The 23,636-nt window shown below is 39.3% G+C and overlaps 1 long non-coding RNA gene across 6 annotated transcripts in view; it reads right to left on the bottom strand.

Annotated features, from left to right (window-relative positions):
• The window catches only part of LOC107967570 (uncharacterized), a 103,428-nt gene extending 80,092 nt beyond the window's left edge, over nucleotides 1-23,336 (bottom strand). For 2 of the 6 annotated variants that reach the window (XR_010148369.1, XR_010148367.1), the window contains exon 1: nucleotides 23,087-23,334. This is a non-coding gene — a long non-coding RNA (uncharacterized LOC107967570). Of the gene's footprint in view, nucleotides 1-21,095; nucleotides 21,192-23,086 lie in introns of all 6 variants that reach the window. The other 4 variants (XR_010148365.1, XR_010148364.1, XR_010148368.1 and 1 more) reach the window with 4 other exon arrangements.
• Between the last annotated feature and the right edge of the window lie 300 nt (nucleotides 23,337-23,636).

Genomic DNA, 23,636 nt, shown 5'->3' with positions numbered 1-23,636 from the left:
TGGTGATTTCTCAAGGATCTAGAACCAGAAATACCATTTGACCCAGGAATCCCATTACTGGATACATACCCAAAGGATTAGAAATCATGCTACTATAAAGACACATGCACATGTATGTTTATTGCAGCACTATTCACAATAGCAAAGACTTGGAACCAACCCAAATGCCCATCAATGGTAGACTGGATAAAGAAAATGTGGCACCTATACACCATGGAATACTATGCAGCCATAAAAAAGGATGACTTCATGTCCTTTGCAGGGAACATGAATGAAGCTGGAAACAATCATTCTCAGCAAACTAACACAAGAACAGAAAACCAAACACCACATGTTCTCACTCATAAGTGGGAGCTGAACAATGAGAACACATGGACACAAGGAGGGGAATGTCACACACCTGGGCCTGTTCAGGGGGTGGGGAGCTAAGGGAGGGATAGCATTAGGAGAAATACCTAATGTAGATAATGGGTTGATGGGTGCAACAAACCACCATGGCACATATATACCTATGTAACAAACCTGCACATTCTGCACATGCACCACATAACTTAAATTAAAAAAAAAAAAAAACTGGTGAATGAAAAACTTTGTTAACTGTAGGATCTTCTGAGTATTTATATATGTTTTGTGTGGGATATATAAAAGCTTTAATTGGTTCAAAATTAGTAGTGCTCAAATCAAATATTTGGCAGAAAAGTAAAAACTGTAATGCCTTTTAGTTTATGTGACTTAAGTAATTTTTGGGAAACAAAGACAGTTTTACATGCAAGGTATGCAAGGAAAGAAAAATGTGTTTTTTGGTAAAAGATTATAAAGAAGGCATGGGAATGTCTTCCATGCCTTTTCTTTTTTTTTTTTTTTGGCCTAGATTAAAAGGTTAAAGGATTGTTTTAAGTTAGATAAAGTATAGCTGAAGGTTTAAGCAAGTTGTGGAAGGTTTGTAAAAAAAAAAAAAAAATGGTTAAAAAAAAACTATGTGTGAACATATTGGCTAAAGTTAGAGAGGTATTATTCAGTTTTTCCATATATTGAACATTGGAATTAAAATACAACAGGTTTTCTCTCAGAGCACTGATCTCTTTCACGAAAATTGTAAAGGGTTATAAAAAGTTAATAAAAATCTTACCATACAGTCAGATATTAAAATTGGATCAATTTGTCTATAAGGTTTTACTAAGAATTGGATTTGACATTAATAATACACTAATGTAAAGATGAAATTTGGTTTATTTAGTATAAAATCATATAGGGAGCATTGTCAAATATGAAGTGGTATTTGTCTTTCTTTGGGCTGTATTTGTATAAATATGTTATAGGTATGTGTTCCAAAATTATTAGAATCTCCTACAATTCTGATACGGCTTAGTGTATGTTATTAATAATTGAGTTATATAAAATGTTGTATGCCACAGAAGCAAAATTTCCTTGTCAATTATGGCTTTAATAGCAGCTGTCCTAAGACTTTTTGTAATCTCTTCCATAGACAATTGTCTTTTTTGGTCCTCTTTAGAAGGTGGTTTATAATAAACAATGACTCCAACAGGTGTTCTTGAATGCAGGTTTCTGACAACTTTGGAAATTGTGACATTAGAATAGAGGAAAACTTTTCAGGACTCTCATGGAGATCTGAAATGTTCATGAATAGCAAAACAGGAGTTAACTGCATGGACTGAACTAATACAAGACTGAAGTAATCTTTTTGACTTTGTTTAAAAACATTGCTGATCCTTTGTTCTGTTTTTCAGAGTTAAACTATTCTTCTGTGCTATTTACAGCTTTTAACAATTGAGTAAAGTATACTCCTGTGAACAAAATTAGGGGCATATTTGTTCCTCTCTACATGATTTCTCCAAAATTTGGAAACTATTTGTGCATATTCTTAACTTATGGCATATAGTTATTTACACAAGTGCAATAAGAATGCTTTCATTCGTAACAGGACACAATTGAGTAAATTGGTTATTTTATCAAAGCTTTGACTGGAACAGCATACTTTTATTTAAGGACTCAAATTTGATTTGTAAAGCCAATGAAAGCCTCTTGGGAAAACTGGCCTCATACCTTGTCTATGCAGTCCCTGTGCAGGTTTCTAACCTGCAGTAAGTAAAGAATGTCACTTTCTGACAGGTCCAGGAGCCCCAAGTTATCTTGGAGTCTCAAGAGGAAAGAAATTTACCCAAGTTATAGGTATTTGAGGGTACAAACCCATGGCTGGGATCAGCTTCAAAAACATCTTATATGAGATTCCTTATGGAACAGAGTTCCACCAAAGCCAATTTTAAAAGAGCCTATGTAAAAAAAAAAATTATTATTGCTGCACTTTATACAAATGATCAGGCGAACTATAATAAATCAAATTGGTCTTACCATGATTTGTCTTTAGTGAAAATGGGAGACTAGAGAGAAAAAAAATTGTTTCAAAAACTGTATCATACTTGGTATTAGATTCTAGTTTTCTTCTGCAATTAAACCAACCCTGCTTATTCCTGTGAACCAATCAGTGATCTCTGGCTGTTACTCAGAATAAACAAGAGGGATTGGCAACATAAAAATCTGGATCAATATTCTAATTCTGGGCATGTATTGGAATCAGCTAGCAACCCCATAGCAGGTTGCTAGCTGCTATGGGGTTATTTTGCTTTACTGTTGTGGAACGTCTTGCTGTTGTACTCTTTGTGTTGGAATACAGGATAAGCTTACTCAATGTTTTCTTAAATTAAATACATACTAATCTTCCAGATATCACTTTTTGTTAGCACTTGGAGTTATGAATGCTCCTCAGCATACTGATGTTTTCTGACAGAGCTCCTCTCTCCCCTGAATGCAGGAGACCCTAATAGTTAGGCAGGAATATCATCACCCCTATTCAGCATGAAGAAGTTATAGGTGATGGATCTTTGCTCTTCTGCAACTCTTAGGATTAACGGTTCTCTTATAAAAGGGAGGGGGTAAATGTTAGAGGCGTTGGAACCAGAGAAACTCCATCTTAAATAGGAGCTGAGATAAATGAGGCTGAAATCTACTGGGCTACACTCCCAGATGGTTAGGCACTCTAAGTCACAGAATAAGACAGGAGGTCAGCTCAAGATACAGGTCATAAAGACTTTGCTGATAAAACAGGTTGCAGGAAAGTAGCTGGCCAAAATCCACCAAAACCAAGATGGTGATCAGAGTGACCTCTGGTTGTCCTCACTGCTACACTCCCATCAGCACCATGACAGTTTACAAATACCATGGCAATGTCAGGAAGTTGCCCAATATGGTCTAAAAAGGCGAGGTATGGATAATCCACCCCTTTTTTAGCATATAATCAAGAGCTAATCATAAATATGGGCAACCAGCAGCTCTCAAGGCTGCTCTGCCTATTAAGTAGCTATTCTTTTACTCCTTTACTTTCTTAATAAATTTGCTTTCACTTTATTCTATGGACTCACCCTGAATTCTTTCTTTCTTGTATGAGATCCAAGAACCCTCTTTTGGGGTCTGGATTGGGACCCCCTTCTGGTAACAGAATGATGTATTTTCTTTTGGATATATATCCAGTAATGGGATTCCTGAATCAAATGATAGTTCTGTTTTAAGTTCTTTGAGAAACCTCCAAACTGCCTTCCACAGGAACTGAACTAATTTACATTCCCACCAACAGTTTATAAGCATTCTCTTTTTGCCAGAGCTTGGCCAACATCTGTTTTTTGACTTTTCACTAATAGCCATTCTGACTGGTGTGGCATGGTATCTCACTGTGGTTTTGATTTGCATTTCTCTGATGATTAGTGACGTGGAGCATTTTTTCATATGTTTGTTGGCCGCTAGTATGTCATTTTGAGAAGTGTCTGTTCGTGTCTCTTGCCCACTTTTTAATAGACTTATTTGCTTATGTTTCTTATAGCTTATGGATATTAAATCTTTGCAGAATGCATAGTTTGCAAATAGTTTCTCCCATTGTTAGTTGTCTGTTTACTCTGTTAATAGTTTCTTTTGCTATGCAGAAGCTTTTTAGTTTAATTAGCTCCCACCTGTCAATTTTTGTTTTCATTGCAACTGTTTTTGCAGCCTCAGTCATAAATTCTTTCCCAAGGCCAATGTACAGAATGGTATTTCCTAGGTTTTCTTCTAGGATTCTTATAGTTTGAGGATCTTACATTTAAATCTTTAATTCATCTTTAGTTAATTTTTGTACATGGTGAAATGTAGTGGTCCAGTTTCATTCTTCTGCATATAGCTTGCCAGCTATCCCAGTGTAGAAAGTTGTATTTTGGAGACTGATTTAGTTTGATAGTTGGTTTTTTCAGCTTAGCTTGTTTCTTAATTGGATCACTGGCTTCAGGGTGGAGCCATTTAATGAATAGCACAAAAAAAATTTGCTGTTTTTAGAGTTTAATATCTAATATATGAGAAGCAGACACAACCGGAAGGCAGAGCATCTAGATCTTTAAAAATTAAGGATTTCACATTTACATTGAATTCTGGGTCCCCAAAATAGGGAAATGCCATGGGACTTGCCCATGCAACAGTTCTGCAGTGCTCCTCACTACAAGGGTATTCCCCCAAGGCTGGTTAGAAATCCAATACCAGCCAGTCCACTCTGTAATTAACTCAACCCCTATAAGAGTCTTCTCTCTTTTTGGCAAGTATTTCCACAGCCTCGAATTGTTCAAACCACTTTTCTTATCTAAAAGTGCAAATAAATAGCTTTCTGCAGTAATAACCACCCATTGCAACCACAGTTGGCCTGTTAGCAGCAGCAAAGCTGTATGGGTCTGCAACAACTTCAATTCTTGCCTCCTCAGAAGAATTTGACTGAGGGGCATGATGCAGAAGGAGAAACTGAGGCAAGTTTTAGAGGAGGAGTTAAGGTTTATTAATAAGCTTTACAGCAGGAAAGAAAGGAAGTAAAGTATACTTGGAAGAGGGCCAGGTGGGTGACTTGAGAGATCAAGTGTGCTGTTTGACATGGGGTTTTATTTGTTGGCCTACTTCTAGGGTCTTGCATTACCTTCTACCCTGATTTTTCTCTTGGGGTGGCTGTCCACATGCACAGTGGCCTGCTAGCACTTGGGAGGGGAGCATGCACAGTGTGTTTACTGGAGTTATATGCATGCTAACTTGAGGTGTTCTTCCCTTACTGCTCAAATGTCCCTGAGAGGTCACGTACCAGTTAAATTCTGCCATTTTGCCTCTTAATGTACATGCTTCAGCCCACTTGCCCAACTACTGAGATTTTATCAGGAAGCTGCTGATCACCAGTTTCAGGTATTTTCTATCTATTGGGAGACTGCTTTTCCGTGGTGTTGGCTATGACCAATTATTATTTTAGAGAGACAGTTAGCAACTTCCTGACCACCACCTGATGGTCACCTGTGATTCCTGGTGATGGGAATCCCTCTCCTGCCCTGCTCATGTATGACTAGCTACCTACTGTAACAGGCCACTTTCAAAACTATAAATCTCACTAGTGACTTGCCAGCCATCACACTCAAAGGTTAAGTTCCTTCTCAAAGTACAAAGCAATCTCTGGAAACACACAAGCCAAAGAGATTAAGAAATCAATGCAAAAGAGAGCAGGACTGTAGATCTGAGAGAAGCCTGCCCATGACTTTTTTTTTTCTAATGCCCTCACTTTAACAGAATTGCCCATGACTCGAGACTCCCAAAAAGGGGTTATGAATGATGCTTTTTTTGTGTGTTCCTCAAGGGGTCTTGAGGTTGCTAGAAACCTCCTATATAGTACTGAAGATGGCAAGGAAAAGGAGAAGCCAAGTGGAAAGAAATGGAAGATCTTTGGGAGGCCAAGGCAGGTGGATCACGAGGTCAAGAGATCGAGATCATCCTGGCCAACATAGTGAAACCCTGTCTCTACTAAAAATACAAAAATTAGCTGGGCATGGCGGCATGCACCTGTAGTCCCAGCTACTCAGGAGGCTGAGGCAGGAGAATCACTTGAACCCGGGAGGCAGAGGATGCAGTGAGCCAAGATCATGCCACTGCACTCCAGCCTTGTGATAGAGCAAGACTCAGGGGGAAAAAAAAAACGAAAAAGAAAAAGAAATGGAAGATCAAGTTTTAGAGGAACCAATTTGGGGAGATTTTAAGCTTTCTCAAAGGCTAAAGTTTCACATTTTTCTAAGCAAAATCATGCCAACAGGAAAGGAAGCAAATAGAGGGACCAAACGTATTTAAAGAGAGGCTTCAGTTGGCTGAAAAACATTCCCAGAAATAAGACCTAGAAGAGAAAAAGCAAAAAGGCTTTTTTTAAATTATAGCATGAATATCAGCTTTTGATTAAGGTGATTTCTGACCACAGAGCTCTTTAAAAAAAAAAAAAAAAAAAAAAAAAAAAAGCTTTTCAAATCTCTTTTTATCAGACTTCTGCCAAGACAAACAGAAAATAGGTTTTCTATTTAATTTGTCCAGTTCTAAGACCAAGTTTTCCAATTATGTGCACAAATGAAACATTTTAGGCATTTCAAAGAAGACCCACTTAACCACTGCTACTTATGACTATCCCAGGTTATATGGGTTCATTTTCCTAGACATTTACAAGAGGACACCACATTAAGTTTTGTACATAATACCAGCTGATGTTTCTAAAGAATATTTCATTTTAAAAAAGTGTTCAGATTTTAAAGCTTGATTTCCCATTATTTAGGAATCTTTTAAAAGTGACCAAGGGCAGAAATGTGTTTTGGATCAAAGTATGCTGCTTATGAGTGTCACTACACAAGGTGTCACCCAAGTGTCATGAGTCTCTCTTTTATGTGTCTCGGACCACCTCTAACTGCCAGGTATTAGTAGGATGCTCAAGGTATAGAAGTAACCAGTTCCTTATTTATACCCTTTAGATTGAGCAAGAGTCCCTAAAATATTCTCCTGCTGAGGAATGACTTATGAGGCCACTTCACATCCTGGGAAATGTCCTGACACCTCTGCAAAGTCTCTAGTCACCTGGAGCACCCAAATGGGTCAGAGGGAACAATTGCCTTTTCTCTTAATGGCAACAGAACCCACCCTTATGCATCTTTTGGTCTGAAACTAGCAGAAATTGGTCAAAAATGAAAATATAAAGTCTGAATTACAAACAATATAAAGCAGCTGCAAGTTTAAAAGCATGCTTTGTAATTTTAGACCAAAAGAAGTAAAATCACTGGTGCCAGATGCCGATACTATAACCCAAATCTTTTATAAGTCAGAGGCAGAGAAAGTAGAAGTCCTCTGCAGACCTCCTTGTCTAACTGTGACCCCAAACCTCTTGTCCTGAGGCAGAGGCAGAGAAGGCAGTTCTCTGCAGCGATCTTTACCTGAATCTCCTGTCCAAAGACTGAGACTGAAGCCCTCACTCCTAAAGGAAAGAAATGGTTTGAAAACCAACCTAAATAAACTCTAGACCTCAACTAAATATAAAAGGAAGATCTGGATCTAGGAGCACTCACCTTTTTGCATCCAGTCAAACCTCTGGAGTTAGAGGAACATGTTAGGTTCATACTGAGACTGAGTGCTGAGCCTGAGAGGGAACACCAGGTGGTAAGGAGGAGGTCACTGTGAGTCCTGTCCATTTTCTCCAGATAATGTTGACAGAAAGGAAAATGCTGAGGCAAAATTAATGTAAGTTGAGAGTCTCTTTGAGCCAACTTCAAGAACTGTAACCCAGGAAGATAGATTCAAGCTGCCCTTAATATATGCTCTGATTTTACAGCAGTTACAAGTGGGTTTTTGAAGGAAAAAAAGAAGAGGCAGTTTCTAAGTTGTTTACCAGGAATTTGAAACTGGCACATTTTTCCCACAAAACTAATATTTATGTTGTTTTTTAAAAATAAAATACATAGAAATTGACCCTCCCTGGTCTTAAAACTTGAAACTTATATTTGTCCCATGAGTTTCTTTTTCAGGAAAACCAAACCTCAAGCAAGGAACTAAAATTCATCATATCATCACATCCAAACAATGAGATGCCAGACACCTCATCCATCATGAATATTTCCTTACCCCTCCTTAATTCCTGTTTGCCTCCCTTCTGCACTATATAAACCCCCCAATTTTAATCAGTCAGGAAGATGGATTTGAGACTTTCTCTCTCATTCTCTACAGCTATAGCACACAATTAAAGCCTTCTTCCCTGGCAATACTTATCTCAGTGATTGGCATTCTGTGCAGTGAGCAGCAGGTTTCGTCTAGACCAAACCCCTGGCATTTTGGTAATAAATGTACATTAAAGTAACATAAGCTATTGATTGGCTATACATTCTCCTTTGCATCAAAAATCTCAGGAACATGAAAATAACGGGTGAGTTTGCTAGTCAGGAAACTACAGGGAAGAAAAGAAGAACAAAATGTCTTTAAACAATTGCCCCTGGGCATGGGTGCTGGGTGCATGACTGAAGTCTCATACTCATGTCTTTCTATGCCTGATAAATTTTGCATACCTCACAGTTCAGACTGCTCTGAGCTGTTCTCTTTTTTCTCTGTCACATAGCTACCAAATGCCAGAGGCTTACTTTGAATATGGACAATATAATTCTAGAACTTATGTTCTTAACCACTTCCTTGTGTTTCATGGGGTAGAGAAAAGACAGATTAAGTGCTTAAGTGCTACAGCTTAAATTCAATTTAATTTTAGGCTTCCAGCTTTCAATTTAGTTTTTCAGATTCACATGGGCTGCAAATCACTTTCTTCATCCTATCCAACTCTGGCCAAGAAAAAGCTCATGTGTCCATTAGCCCTGATGTTGACATCCCTCTCAGCATTTTAGACTACATGTGATAGCATAGTCACCTACTCTAAATTCAATCTCATATGTTCCCTCTGGGGCCCAGGAATATGCTGCTAGACAACTCTTAGAATGATAATAAATTATTAGAGCAAAGGGACAATGATTATCCCATGTAGAACTAGCATGTTAACTCAGAATGGGAGACATAAAAAGAAGCACTCCACAAATAAGGTGGAAGAAATGGGCCCTAACATTTAGCTCCCAACTCAAGAGATTCTAATAACTTGAGTATATAAAAGTCAGGCCCAAATGATTGCTGAGCCATTGGAGAAAAGGAGAGGAGAAACAGGTTTCTTCAACATTGTTCAGAATATGCAAGACAAGAAATTAAGCATTACCCAAGTCATGAAGAGCAAGAATAAGGATGGGAAGCCCAAGGTCCCAAAGGTGCCACTGCCACTCTATCCCTCAACCCAGCCATGAGCAAGGAAGGTGGGATGAAATGCTCACTCCTCACTTCCATTTAAGAGAACATTGATACATCAGTCAGAGGTCCAGCGAAAGATACATGACATATTGAAATGGAGTAATGAGGAGAACTCAACAAGGGAACCACTGGCAATGTACTAGGTAGCCTTCCCAGATCCACTGGTATGTCCCTGGACTGGTCTTCTGTGAGCAGCTTCTCAGGGCCCCAGCACTCAAGGCCGTGCAAGCACTTTGCTAGGCAGTATAGCACAAGGAGAAAAGCACAGGATTGAAGGTAGAGTGGTAGATTCTAGACCCAGTCAGAAGCTGTGTGATTTTGGACAAGTCTCAAGATCAGTTATCTTCCTACTTAACACCTCTTGAACAGGAAGCCTTTAAGTGCCACTGTTTCTATTAATCTTCTAGACAGCCCACCCTTCTCCGTATCACTGTCCTGCCTGAGCTCAGGTCCCATAATCTCTCCTAAACCCAGAAGTCCTTTATGTGGTCTCTGTATCTCTGCCTGGCACTTCCATCCACCTTTCACACTGCCACCAGAATGATTTATCTAAAATATAAAACTGACCATGATGCTTCAGAAATTGACCAGTGACACCCAATTATTTACAAAACCCAGGCTCCTTGATGAGCATATGAGGCCTGTCATGACTTGGCCTGTACTTTTCTCCCCAGCTTTAGCAGTAACCACTTCTCTCCTTGCAATTTATGCTTCATTGACTTAAATCACTTGTGACTTCCAGAATGCACATTGCTGTTTTTTATATTTTTGCTCCTGTATATTCCATTTTCTCCCCTAAAATGGTTTTCGTCTCTACTCTAACACCCAGGACCCATCCTGGGGGTGACAGGTGGTGGGAAAAGGGAAGGTTATTAGCCCAGGCCTCACCCTCACAAAGGGCTGTGAATATAGCCCTCCAATTTATCTACAAATAAAGTTAAATGTAGAGTCACAAAGATGCAGACAGTAATGGGAAATGAAGACATGCTCCATATAACTTTAAACTCAGTCCCATAATTAAATCAATCTACCGATAATGCATTATAAAGAAATTTTACAAAATAAATCCTTTATTTTGTAAATTACACAATTTTTGTAACCCTGATTACACGCCTTTTTTACTTTAAAATTTTTTACCATACCAGAAGACTAAAAAAAAAAAAAAATTAAATTTTAAAAAAGGCAGTGACCCTCTCTTTGCCTCTAAAACCTGCTGCTGACTTCTTCCCTAACTTCACTCCATAAACTTCCTGCTCCCTGGCATTGTCTGTACCTACAGGACATTTCTCATGCCCATGGCACATTTCATTGAAATTATTTGTTCTGTTTTCCCTGCTGGACTGTGAGCTGCTTGAGAGCAGGGTTTTCAAGGCACCAAGCAAACAAATTTGGATTGAGTCCATATATAATAGTTATAATAATAATATACAATACTAATGGAAACACTTCCAAAGTATCCAGCATCACTCATTGCCTTTATATACATTTTAATGGACTAATAATCCCTCCAAGAATCCTATGAGATACGAAACTAAGACTTACAGAGGTCACTGGCAATAAATGGCAAAGCCAGAATTCAGACCTAGGCAATCTGGCTTCACAGCAAGTGTGCTCAGATTGTATACTAGTAGTTCTAAAACTTTAATGTGCATCAGAATTACCTGGAGGGCTTATTATTAAAATAAAAATGGTTGGGCTCCATTCATAGTTTCTAAATCAATAGATTTATAATATACCCTGACGTTATTAAAAATAATGAACCAAAATATTTAAAGTTATTTCATGAAATTATTTGATAAAGATTTAATCTTATTAAATAGATAACCATGTATCAGGGAAAAAACGTTCACACTTTTTAAAAGCAATCAATCTGGGATGCAGGAAAAATAGTAGTAAGAGGAAAGTTTATGCAATCAATACCCACTTCAAAAAAATTACAAAGATCCCAAACTATTAGTCTGTTATTACACTGCTGATAAAGACATACCCAAGACTGGGCAATTTACAAAGGAAAGAGGTTTATTGGGTTTACAGTTCCACCTAGATGTGGAGACCCCACAATCACGGTGGAAGGCAAGGAGGAGCAAGTCATGTCTTACATGAATGGTGGCAGGCAGAGAGAGCTTGTGTAGGGAAACTCCCATTTTTGAAACCATCAGCTCTTGTGTAACTTATTCACTATCATGAGAACAGCACGGAAAAGACCAGCCCCCATGAGTCAATTACCTCCAACCAGGTCCCTTTCACAACATGTGGGAATTCAAGATGTTAGATCACTAATGAGCTAACATCACATTTAGAAGAAATAGAAAAACAACAAACTAACTGTATTAGTCTGTTCTCACACTGCTATAAAGAACTACCTGAGACTGGGTAATTTATAAAGAAAAGAGGCACTTAATTGACTCACAGTTCCACTGGCCATACAGGAGAAATGGCTTAGGGAGGCCTCAGGAAACTTACAATCATGGCAGACGGGCGAAGGAGAAGCAAACATATCTTCACATGGTGGCAAGAGAGGAAGAGTGAAGGGGGAAGTGCTACACACTTTTAAACAACCAGATCACATGAGAACACACTCACTGTCACAGGAACAGCTATGGGGATATCTGCCCCCATGATCCAATTGCCTCCCACCAGGTCCCTCCCCCAATGGTGAGAATTAGTTTGACATGCGATTTGGGTGGGGACACAGAGCCAAACCATATTCACTAACCCCCAAAGCTAGTAGAATAAAATAACTAAAATCAGAGGAGAACTGAATAAAACTGAGACCCCCAAATCCATAAAATAATCAACAAAACAAAAAATTGGTTTTTCAAAAGGATAAACAAGAGTGATAGACCACTAGCTAGATAAACAAAGAAAAAAAGAGAGAAGATCCAAATAAGCATAATCAGAAATGACAAAGATGACATTACAACCAATACCACGGAAATACAAAAGATTCTCAGAGAATATTATGAACACCTCTCTGCACCCAAACTAGAAAATAGATAAATTCCGGGAAACACAAAACCTCACAAGATTAAATCAGTAAGAAATTGAAACCCTGAACAGACCAATATTTAGTTACAAAATTGAATCAGTAATTTAAAAAACCCTACCAGCTAAAAAGGTCCTAGACCAGATGGATTCACAACCGAATTCTACCAGACATACAAAGAACAGCTGGCACCAATCCTACTGCAACTATTCCAAAAAATTGAGGAAGAAGGACTCCTCCCTAACTCATTTTATGAAGCCAGCATCACTCAGATACCAAAACCTGGCAGAGACACAATGAAAAAAGAAAACTTCAGGCAAATATCCCTTATGAACATAGATGCAAAACTCCTCAACAAAATACTAGAAATCAAATTCAGCAGCACATCAAAAAGCTTATCCACCATGATCAAGTAGGCTTCATTCCTGGGATGCAAGTTTGGATCAACACATGCAAATCAATAAATGTGATTTCACCACATAAACAGAATTAAAAACAAAAGTCATATGATCATCTCTATAGATGCAGAAAATCCCTTCAATAAAACCCACATCCCTTTAAGTTAAAAATCCTTAACAAACTAGGAGTTGAAGGAGCATGCCTCAAAATAATAAGAGACATCTATGACAAACGCATAGCAAACATACTGAAAAAGAAGAATCAGGAAGCATTTCCCTTGGGAACTGGAACAAGACAAGGATGTCCACTTTTACCACTTCTATTCAACATAGTACTGGAAGTCCTAGGCAAAGCAAACAGGCAAGAGAAAGAAATAAAAGGCATGCAAAGAGGAAGAGAGGAAGTCAAACTCTCTCTCTTCAGACTATGTAATTCTATACCTAGAAAACCCAGTAGACATCACCAAAAGCCTCCTGGAACTGATAAATTAGTAACATTTCAGGACACAAAATCAATGTACAAAAATGACTAGCATTTCTATACACCAATAACATTCAAGCTGAGAGCCAAATCAAGAATGCAATCCTATTTACAATAGCCACCAAAAAAATCATCTAGGAATACATCTAACCAAGGAGGTGAAAGATCTCTACAAGGAAAATGACAAAACACTGCTGAAAGAAATCACAGATGACACAAACAAATGGAAACACCATGATCATGGACTGGAAAAGTTAGTATCACTAAAGTGGCTCTACTGGCCAAAGTAATCTTTGGATTCAACACAATTCCTATCAAATTATCAACATTATTTTTCACAGAATGAGGAAAAAAACTATTCTAAATTTCATATGTAACCAAAAAAAGAGCCCAAATTGCCAAAGCACTCCTAAGCAAAAAGAAAAAAGCCACAGGCATCACATTACCCAATTTCAAACTATACTATAAGGCTACAGTAACCAAAACAGCAGAGTACTGTCACAAAAACAAACAGATCAATGGAACAGAACAGAGAACTCAGAAGTAAAGCTGCATATCTACAGCCATCTGATCTTTGACAAAGTCAACAAAAACAAACAATGGAGAAAGGACTCACTATTTAATAAATGGCACTGGGATAGCTAGCTAACCATATGCAGAAGAATGAAACTGGATTCATACCTTTCACCATATATATAAATTAACTCAAGATGAATTAAAGATTTAAATGTAAGACCTCCAACTGTAAGAATCCTAGAAGAAAACCTAGGAAATACCATTCTGTACATTGGCCTTGGGAAAGAATTTATGACTGAGCCCTCAAAAGCAACTGCTACAAAAACAAAAACTGACAAGTGGGATCTTATTAAACTAAAGAGCTTCTGCATAGCAAAAGAAACTATCAACAGAGTAAACAGACAACCTATAGAATGGGAGAAAATATTTGCAAACTATGTATCCTACAAAGATTTAGTATCAAGAACCTATAAGGATCTTGTATTAGTTTGTTTTCACACTACTATAAAGAACTACCTGAGACTGGGTAATTTATGAAGAAAAGAGGTTTAATTGACTCAGAGTTCCACAGACTTAACAGAAACCATGACTGGGAGGCCTCAGGAAGCTTACAATTGTTGCAGGACTTTTCCTTAGTTTAGCTAGTGATGGGGTTCTTGTCCATCCCACAGCCACAGAAATTTAGGCTTGCAGATGGTTTAAAGAGTGAGTAAAGTAGGGTTTTATTGGGTGAAAAGAGGAAAAAAAGCGGGGAAACAAGGACTCTTGCAAGGCCAGAGTCCCTCTGCTAGAGCGCTTCCCACCCACCTTTCGAATCCCAGGTTCCACACAGGAAGAGGAAGGGCCAGGCTCCTCCTCGCTACAAAGGGCGTGAACTTCCTGAGGCTCCACCTCAGTGGGCAGGCTGGTTGGAGTTTCTTCAGGGACCCCCCTCCCACCTGACTGTCTCATTACTCCTTCTATAAGAAGTACATCTAACTGCCAATAGATTAAGGATAAGGATGAAGACCAATCTTAACTGCTTCCTGCTGACAGGGGGCAATGTTTTGGGGAAACGGCAGTCAGAGCTCCCTCAGAGTTCTGTCTAAGGGTTCCTGGCAAAAGGGGTTATTGTTGGAGGCTCCGGTTGCATGACCATTTGGAGTCTGATGGCCTGAAGGCAAGAACAGACAAACCGGGTTATTAAAAACATCTATCAAAACAAAACAGCTCAAAAATTCTGAGGCCTTTTACCAGTTTGCACAGGGAAAGGGAGGCCAAAAGCCTGACATGAAAAAAAAATTTACCTTTTTACCAGCATGTTGGGCTTCTGGGTTCCTTTCCCCTAAGCTCAATTCTAAGCCAACCAATTTAAGGTCTGGGAAATTAACTCTTTTCAGTTTGGAGGATGCATCTGAGGGAGGCATCCCATAGTACAGAGACACAATTTCTTATCAGTGAAGAGAGAACCAAGAGGAAGAAAGGAAAAGGAAGGCATTTTTAAAAGAAGTCCCAAGGGTTCAGCATGCATTTGAAAGGGGTACAGACTGAAGGAGAATAGCTACCCACCTAGAAAGAGGGGAGCAGGCATACCTGGTTCTATTCTCTTCCTAGCAGATACCCAGAGTAAGAGAGAGAGGGAAAAGCATCCTCTTTCTGTCTTCCATCCTTGCATCCCCGAGTCCCAGCGACCTTGGCAGACACCACCACGAGTGCCAAAGTGGCTTAAACCCATGAAGCAGGGGGGGCTAGAGAATGGAATTATCCACTGTCACTTATGTCTCTTTCCCACCTACTGTCAGTAGCCCTGGAGTTCCCTAGATCTCATTTATGCCATGGATACTAATGTGGCCTTTATCAATGCAACAGGAAGCTTGGGGTTGGCTTACTCATCAGGAATCAGCCACGCTTACCTGCGCTGTGCCTTTTAACTTCTGTTGCTCTCTGCCTCTGGATCCCTTAGATCCAGTTTTTTTGTTTGTTTGTTTGTTTTTTATTCTAGGGTACATGTGTACAACGTAAAGGTTTCTTACATATGTATACATGTGCCATGTTGGTGTGATGTACCCATTAACTCATCATTTACATTAGGTGTATCTCCTAATGCTATCCCTACCTCCTCCCACTACCCCACGACAGGCCCCAGTGTGTGATGTTCCCCTTTCTGTGTCCAGGCATTCTCATTGTTCAATTCCCACCTATAAGTGAGAACGTGTGGTGTTTGGTTTTTTGTCCTTGTGATAGTTTGCTGAAAATGATGGTTTCTCAGCTTCATCCATGTCCCTACAAAGGACATGAACTCATCATTTTTTATGGCTGCATGGTATTCCATGGTGTATATGTGCCACATTTTCTTAATCCAGTCTATCATTGATGGGCATTTGGGTTGGTTCCAAGTCTTTGCTATTGTGAATAGTGCCACAAGAAACATATGTGTGCATGCATCTTCATAGCAGCATGATTTATAATCCTTTGGGTATAGATCCAGTAATGGGATGGCTGGGTCAAATGGTATTTCTAGTTCTAGATCCTTGAGGAATCGCCACACTGTCTTCCACAATGGTTGAACTAGTTTACAGCCCAACCAACAGTGTAAAAGTGTTCCTATTTCTCCACATCCTCTCCAGCACCTGTTGTTTCCTGACTTTTTAGTGATCGCCATTCTAACTGGTATGAAATGGTATCCCACTGTGGTTTTGATTTGCATTTCTCTGATGGCCAGTGATGATGAGCATTTTTTCATGTGTCTGTTGGCTGCAGAAATGTCTTCTTTTGAGAAGTGTCTGTTCATATCCTTCGCCCACTTGTTGATGGGGTTGTTTGTTTTTTTCTTGTAAATTTGTTTGAGTTCTTTGTGGATTCTGGATATTAGCCTTTTGTCATATGAGTAGATTGCAGAAATTTTCTCCCATTCTGTAGGTTGCCTGTTCATTCTGATGGTAGTTTCTTTTGCTGTGCAGAAGCTCTTTAGTTTAATTAGATCCCATTTGTCAATTTTGGCTTTTGTTGCCATTGCTTTTGGTGTTTTAGACACAAAGTCCTTGCCCATGCCTATGTCCTGAATGCTATTGCCTAGGTTTTCTTCTACAGTTTTTATGGTTTCAGGTCTAACATTTAAGTCTTTAATCCATCTTGAATTAATTTTTGTATAAGGTGTAAGGAAGGGATCTAGTTTCAGCTTTCTACATATGGCTAGCCAGTTTTCCCAGCACCATTTATTAAATAGGGAATCCTTTCCCCATTGCTTTTGTCAGGTTTGTCAAAGATCAGATGGTTGTAGATGTGTGGTACTATTTCTGAGGGCTCTGTTCTGTTCCATTGGTCTGTATCTCTGTTTTGGTACCAGTACCATGCTGTTTTGGTTACTGTAGCCTTGTAGTATAGTTTGAAGTCAGGTAGCGTGATGCCTCCAGCTTTGTTCTTCTGGCTTAGGATTGTCTTGGCAATGCAGGCTCTTTTTAGGTTCCATATGAACTTTAAAGTAGATGGAGGAACATCTACCAAGCAAATGGAAAACAAAAAAAGGCAGGGGTTGCAATCCTAGTCTCTGATAAAACAAACTTTAAACGAACAAAGATTAAAAGACACAAAAAAGGCCATTACATAATGGTAAAGGGATCAATTCAACAAGAAGACCTAACTATCCTAAATATATATGCACCCAATACGGGAGAACCCAGATTCATAAAGCAAGTCCTTAGAGACCTACAAAGAGACTTAGACTCCCACACAATAATAATGGGAGACTTTAACACCCCACTGTCAACATTAGACAGATCAATGAGACAGAAAGTTAACAAGGACATCCAGGAATTGAACTCAGCTCTGCACCAAGTGGACCTAATAGACATCTACAGAACTCTCCACCCCAAATCAACAGAATATACATTCTTCTCAGCACCACATCGCACTTATTCCAAAATTGACCACATAGTTGGAAGTAAAGCACTCCTCAGCAAATGTAAAAGAACAGAAATTATAACAAACTGTCTCTCAGACCACAGTGCAGTCAAACTAGAACTCAGGATTAAGAAACTCACTCAAAACCACTCAACTACATGGAAACTGAACAACCTGCTCCTGAATGACTACTGGGTACATAACGAAATCAAGGCAGAAATAAAGATGTTCTTTGAAACCAATGAGAACAAAGACACAACATACCAGAATCTCTGGGACACATTTAAAGCAGTGTGTAGAGGGAAATTTATAGCAATAAAAGCCCACAAGAGAAAGCAGGAAAGATCTAAAATTGACAACCTAACATCACAATTAAAAGAACTAGAGAAGCAAGAGCAAACACATTCAAAAGCTAGCAGAAGGCAAGAAATAACTAAGATCAGAGCAGAACTGAAGGAGATAGAGACACAAAAAACCCTTCAAAAAAAAAATCAATGAATCCAGGACCTGGTTTTTTGAAAGGATCAACAAAATTGACAGACCGCTAGCAAGACTAATAAAGAAGAAAAGAGAAGAATCAAATAGACGCAATAAAAAATGATAAAGGGGATATCACCACTGATCCCACAGCAATACAAACTACCATCAGAGAATATTATAAACACTTCTATGCAAATAAACTAGAAAATCTAGAAGAAATGAAAAAATTCCTGGACACATACACCCTCCCAAGACTAAACCAGGAAGAAGTTGAATCCCTGAATAGACCAATAACAGGCTCTAAAATTGAGGCAATAATTAATAGCCTACCAACCATAAAAAGTCCAGTACCAGACGGATTCACAACCGAATTCTACCAGAGGTACAAGGAGGAGCTGGTACCATTCCTTCTGAAACTATTCCAATCAATAGAAAAAGAGGGAATCCTCCCTAACTCATTTTATGAGGCCAGCATCATCCTGATACCAAAACCTGGCAGAGACACAACAAAAAAAGAGAATTTTAGACCAACATCCCTCCCTGATGAACATCGATGCAAAAATCCTCAATAAAATACAGGCAAACCGAATCCAGCAGCATATCAAAAAGCTTATCCACCATGAACAAATGGGCTTCATCCCGGGGATGCAAGGCTGGTTCAACATACACAAATCAATAAATGTAATCCAGCATATAAACAGAAACAAAGACAAAAACCACGATTATCTCAATAGATGTAGAAAAGGCCTCTGACAAAATTCAACAGCCCTTCATGCTAAAAACTCTCAATATATTAGGTATTGATGGGACGTATCTCAAAATAATAAGAGCTATTTATGACAAACCCACAGCCAACATCATACTGAATGGGCAAAAACTGGAAGCATTTCCTTTGAAAACTGGCATAAGACAGGGATGCCCTCTCTCACCACTCCTATTCAACATAGTGTTGGAAGCTCTGGCCAGGGCAATCAGGCAGGAGAAAGAAATAAAGGGTATTCAATTAGGAAAAGAGGAAGTCAAATTGTCCCTGTTTGCAGATGACATGACTGTATATTTAGAAAACCCCATTGTCTCAGCCCAAAATCTCCTTAAGCTGATAGGCAACTTCAGCAAAGTCTCAGGATACAAAATCAATGTGCAAAAATCACAAGCATTCTTATACACCAATAACAGAGAGCCAAATCATGAGTGAACTCCCATTCACAATTACTACAAAGAGAATAAAATACCTAGGAATACAACTTACAAGGGATGTGAAGGACCTCCTCAAGAACTACAAACCACTGCTCTACGAAATAAGAGAGGACACAAACAAATGGAAGAACATTCCATGCTCATGGATAGGAAGATCAATATCGTGAAAATGGCCATACTGTCCAAGGTAATTTATAGATTCAATGCCATCCCCATCAAGCTACCAATGACTTTCTTCACAGAATTAGATCCAGTTTTCTTTCTAGGGCTTTGACCCGAAGCTTAGAATTGAGTCTGAGACAAAAATGTATCTCAGGGGGGTTGCATGGACTCCTTATCACAAGCCAAATGCTAAGGTGAAGCTGTGGAATTGAGTCCTCTTCCAACAAGGGAGAGGAAAGGATGTCTTGTGACACACCCAGATAACTTGTAGCTATAGTTATGCTTGCTAGAATTTGGGTACATGATGCTTGACTTTTGTTAGTTCCCTGGGTCTTACTTTCCCAAAAGGGAACCTCTGAGTAATGGGCATCCTGTTTATTCCCACAGCCTTGCAGGATTTGCAGGATAATTGCTCAGAACTAGAATATTGATCCAGATTTTTACATTACCCATCCCTTTTGTTCTTTCTGAACAGCAGCCAGAGATTGCTGATTGGTTCACAGGAACAAGTAGGGTTAATCTAAAATGTAGGTGAAAACTTTAAAACAACTAGTGAGTTTAGAATTTAATGATAAATATGTGATAAGTTTTGAAACATGATTTCTCCCTCTCCAGTCCTCATGTTTGTTATAAAAAAAATTATAATAGCACTGAGTGGTTTGCAAAATAGACTGTAGTCTTGTACTTGGCCTGATTATTTGCATAAAGTGCAGCAAGAATAACTATTTCTACATAAGCCTTTTGGATTGGCTTTGATGGAAGTTTATTCCACAAAAAATCTTACAGAAGACCTTTTAAAATTGAGCCCAACTGTGGGTTTGTATCCTCAAACACCTGTGAGTTGGGTGATCCTTTCCTCTTAAGGTCCCAAGATAAACTTGGAGCTCCTGGACCTGTTAGAAAGTGACATTCTTTACTGACCACAGGTCAGGAACAATGTACAGGGACTGTGTAGACAAGGATATGAGTCCAGTTTTTCCATGGGGCTTTTATTGGCTCTGCAAGTCGAGCTTGACCCCTTAAAGGGAAACATACCCCTCCAGTCAAAGCCTTGGTAAAATAACTACTTTCTCTAATTGTACACTGTTGCAAAAGAAAAATGGATTTTTATTGCACTGATGCAAACAACTATATTGCCATAAGAATACCCACAGATAGTTTCCAAATTCTAGAGGAAACAGGCAGAGACAAACAAACATGCTTCAAATTGTGTTCAGAGCAGCATACCTTATAAAATTATTAAAGGTTCTAAATAGTTCAAAATAAGTTTCCTTGACTCTGCAAAACAAAACATGGGTTAACAATATTCCAAGCAAAAGCAAAAATGTTGCTTCAGGTTCCTGAGTTCAGTCCATTTAGTTAACTCTTGTTTTGCTTGATATTTGTGAACATTTCAGCTCTTCATGAGTCCTGTACATTTTCCTGTATTCCAATGTCATAATATCCAAAGTTATCAGAAGACTGTATTTGAGAGCACCTGTCAAAGTCCTACAGCTTATTATAAACTATCTTTTGAAAATGATTGAAAGAAGACAACAACTGTCTGTGAATAGCAAAATGTCCAGAGTAGTTACAGTCAGAAACACAAATGACAAAGAAGTTTGGTTATCTCTGTGATGTACAATAACGTAACAACCTTAATTATAATTGATAGCATATACTCAGACACTAGAATTTTAGAAATCCCACACAATTTTAGAACATATGTTAGCATTATTTACCAAGATATAACCTAAAGCAGATTGAACATCATTTTGGCAATCCCATGTACCTAAACATGTCAAATAATCCTGTTTACCTCTCTTTTCTGGACACTTCAGGGGCCCTCTGAAGTATTCAAAAAGCCAGGTGCCAGGGAAGACGATTTTGAAACTGAAGTTCGATTTGGGGAAACCTGTTAAATATGTTTAAAGCACTTAAATAGAGTTCCAGATTACCAGAAACTATTTATTTTTGCCAAAATGACACAAATTTTAAGGAAGCAAAAAAACCTTTTATAATCCTTTACAAATTTTGCCAAAGAGCAGATTAGCACCTTAGGAAAACCATGTTATGCTTTTATTTCAATGCTCAATTTACAGAAAAACCATATAATACCGTTTTTTGAATTTAGTCCATATGTTCACACAGAGAACCTCTTCTGCAAGATTAATTTCCACAATTCTTCCATTACTTATTTGAACCTTCAGCTTTTTCCTAATTTAACTCAAAGCAATCATTTAACCCTAGGCAAGAGTTTACATTTCCATGCCTTCTTATATAAAACATTTTACAAAAAAATGCATTTTGCTTTTCTTACACAGCTTGCATGTAAATCTATTTCTAGTAGTTTCAATTAACTTCTAGCAATTTTTAATTTTAACGTAAAAATTGGTTAGTTGTATTAATTGTGTGCTAAGTGTAGCCAAGGTTTGCCTTCTTTATTAAGGGTATGGTTAGGTCCCTACGTCCCCAGGCCTTACCAATTGTGAAACCGTCAAGTCAAATAGTTCTCAAAACCCAAAAAGCAGTTCATAACCTCAAAACTCTTAGCAAACCTTGCATGTGACCTGCATTTTACCAATAGTCTTTCGGGCTGTTTTTATTTCTCAAAAATTAAAGTTACATGAACTGAAAGACTCCACAGCTTTTAACTTCCCTTTAAAAAGGGAAGCGCTTGTCTTTGGGCCAAATTAATCAGAGCTCTTTTTAGACATTACACGCAACACACACACACACAGGAGAAAGCCCAGTCGCTAGATAGGGTTCTTTAAGAGACAGGGTAAGAAAACATGCAGATTGGCTGGGCGCGGTGGCTCCCGCCTGTAATCCCAGCACTTTGGGAGGCCGGGGCGGGCGGATCAGCTGAGGTTGGGACTTCGCAACCAGCCTAACCAACATGAAGAAACCCCGTCTCTACAAAAATACAAAATTAGCCAGGCCTGGTGGTGCATGCCTGTAATCCCAGCTACTCGGGAGGCTGAGGCAGGAGAATCGCTTGAACCCAGGAGGCAGAGGTTGTGGTGAGCCGAGAACGCGCCATTGCACTCCAGCCTGGGCAACAACAACAAAAAAAAAAAAAAGAAAGAAAGAAAGAAAGAAAGAAAGAAAAACATGCAGATAAGGAACCAGAGAGGGCTCATCCCCTAAGGCAGGGTTGCTAAACAAAGCCTTGCCAAGCTGTTACTGGCCATGCCCCCAGGATTTAAAGCAAGGTGGAGGCTTGTAGCACAAACCATATAGACATGCAAAACACACCAGATTGGCCACAGCCTAAGACTAGCCCCACAAATCCTTTTTCATAATTAAAGGTTTACAGAAAATTTAAACAGTGATAGTTTGGGGGCCTGGCCTAGTAAATGGGGGGGAAAAACTGTAAAGGTTAACTGTTGACAGGGTGGAGAAGGGGAAAGAAAAGGAACAGTTTTAAAATGCCTGGGGAAGAATCTCTTATTCTTAGGCAAGTGGTTCCTCCACCAGGAGAAAAGCTCAATTACTGTCAGATGGAGTAAAACCCCTTGACTGGGAAAGGAGAAGGCTCCAGCAGTTCTGTGGGGTGGGGACTGCCAACCAGCTATGCCGGACCCTTGGTCCATGCGTCTCAGGCCCTGGAGGTAAGGGAGAGGTAAGGAGATAAGGGAGAAGGGAGCTTCTGTTCCCCAGTCGGTCCCAAAAAAGGAAGGAGGACATGAAAAGGCCCAGGAGTGAAGAGGGGTGGGGTGGGGACATGGTTTCCCCCACCTTCAGAAGTTTGAGGATGAAAAGGCTCAGAAGCAACAGTGAGAGGTTTTGAGTTCCCATTTCACTCACCACTTCCGGAGCCCCCAGGGTGTGTGCCAAAAATGTTGCGGAACTTTTCCTTATTTCAGCTAAAGATGGGGTTCTTGTCTTTCCCACAGCCACAAAAATTTAGGCTCACAGACGACTTAAAGGGAAGTAAAGCAGGGTTTTACTGTGTGAAAAGCAAAAAAAAAAGAGGGAAATAGGGACTCTCGCAAGGCCAGAGTCCCTCTGCTAGAGCACTTCCTGCCAGGCCATTTGAATCCCAGGTTCCAAACAGGAAGAGGAGGGGCCAGGCTCCTCCCTGCTGCAAAGGGTGTGAACCTCCCGGGGCTCCACCTCAGTGGGCCGGCAGGTTGGAGTTTCTGCAGGGACGCTCACCCACCTGGCTGCCTCACAATCAAGGTGGAAGCCGAAGTTGGGAAGCAAGCACCTTTTTCACATGGTGGCAGGAGAGAGAGAGAGAGACATCTCTAAAAAAATTTTTAAAAATTAGCTGAAAATGGTGATGCTCTTCCTATGCCTTCCATCCTATGGTCCTAGTCCTATCCTTTGGATTGTGTTATGGGTTAAGCCAAAT

This window comes from Pan troglodytes, chromosome 10 (genome assembly GCF_028858775.2).
Source record: "Pan troglodytes isolate AG18354 chromosome 10, NHGRI_mPanTro3-v2.0_pri, whole genome shotgun sequence".
In the NCBI taxonomy this organism is placed as follows: Eukaryota; Metazoa; Chordata; class Mammalia; order Primates; family Hominidae; genus Pan; species Pan troglodytes.
This window is presented reverse-complemented; position numbering and strand designations above follow the sequence as displayed.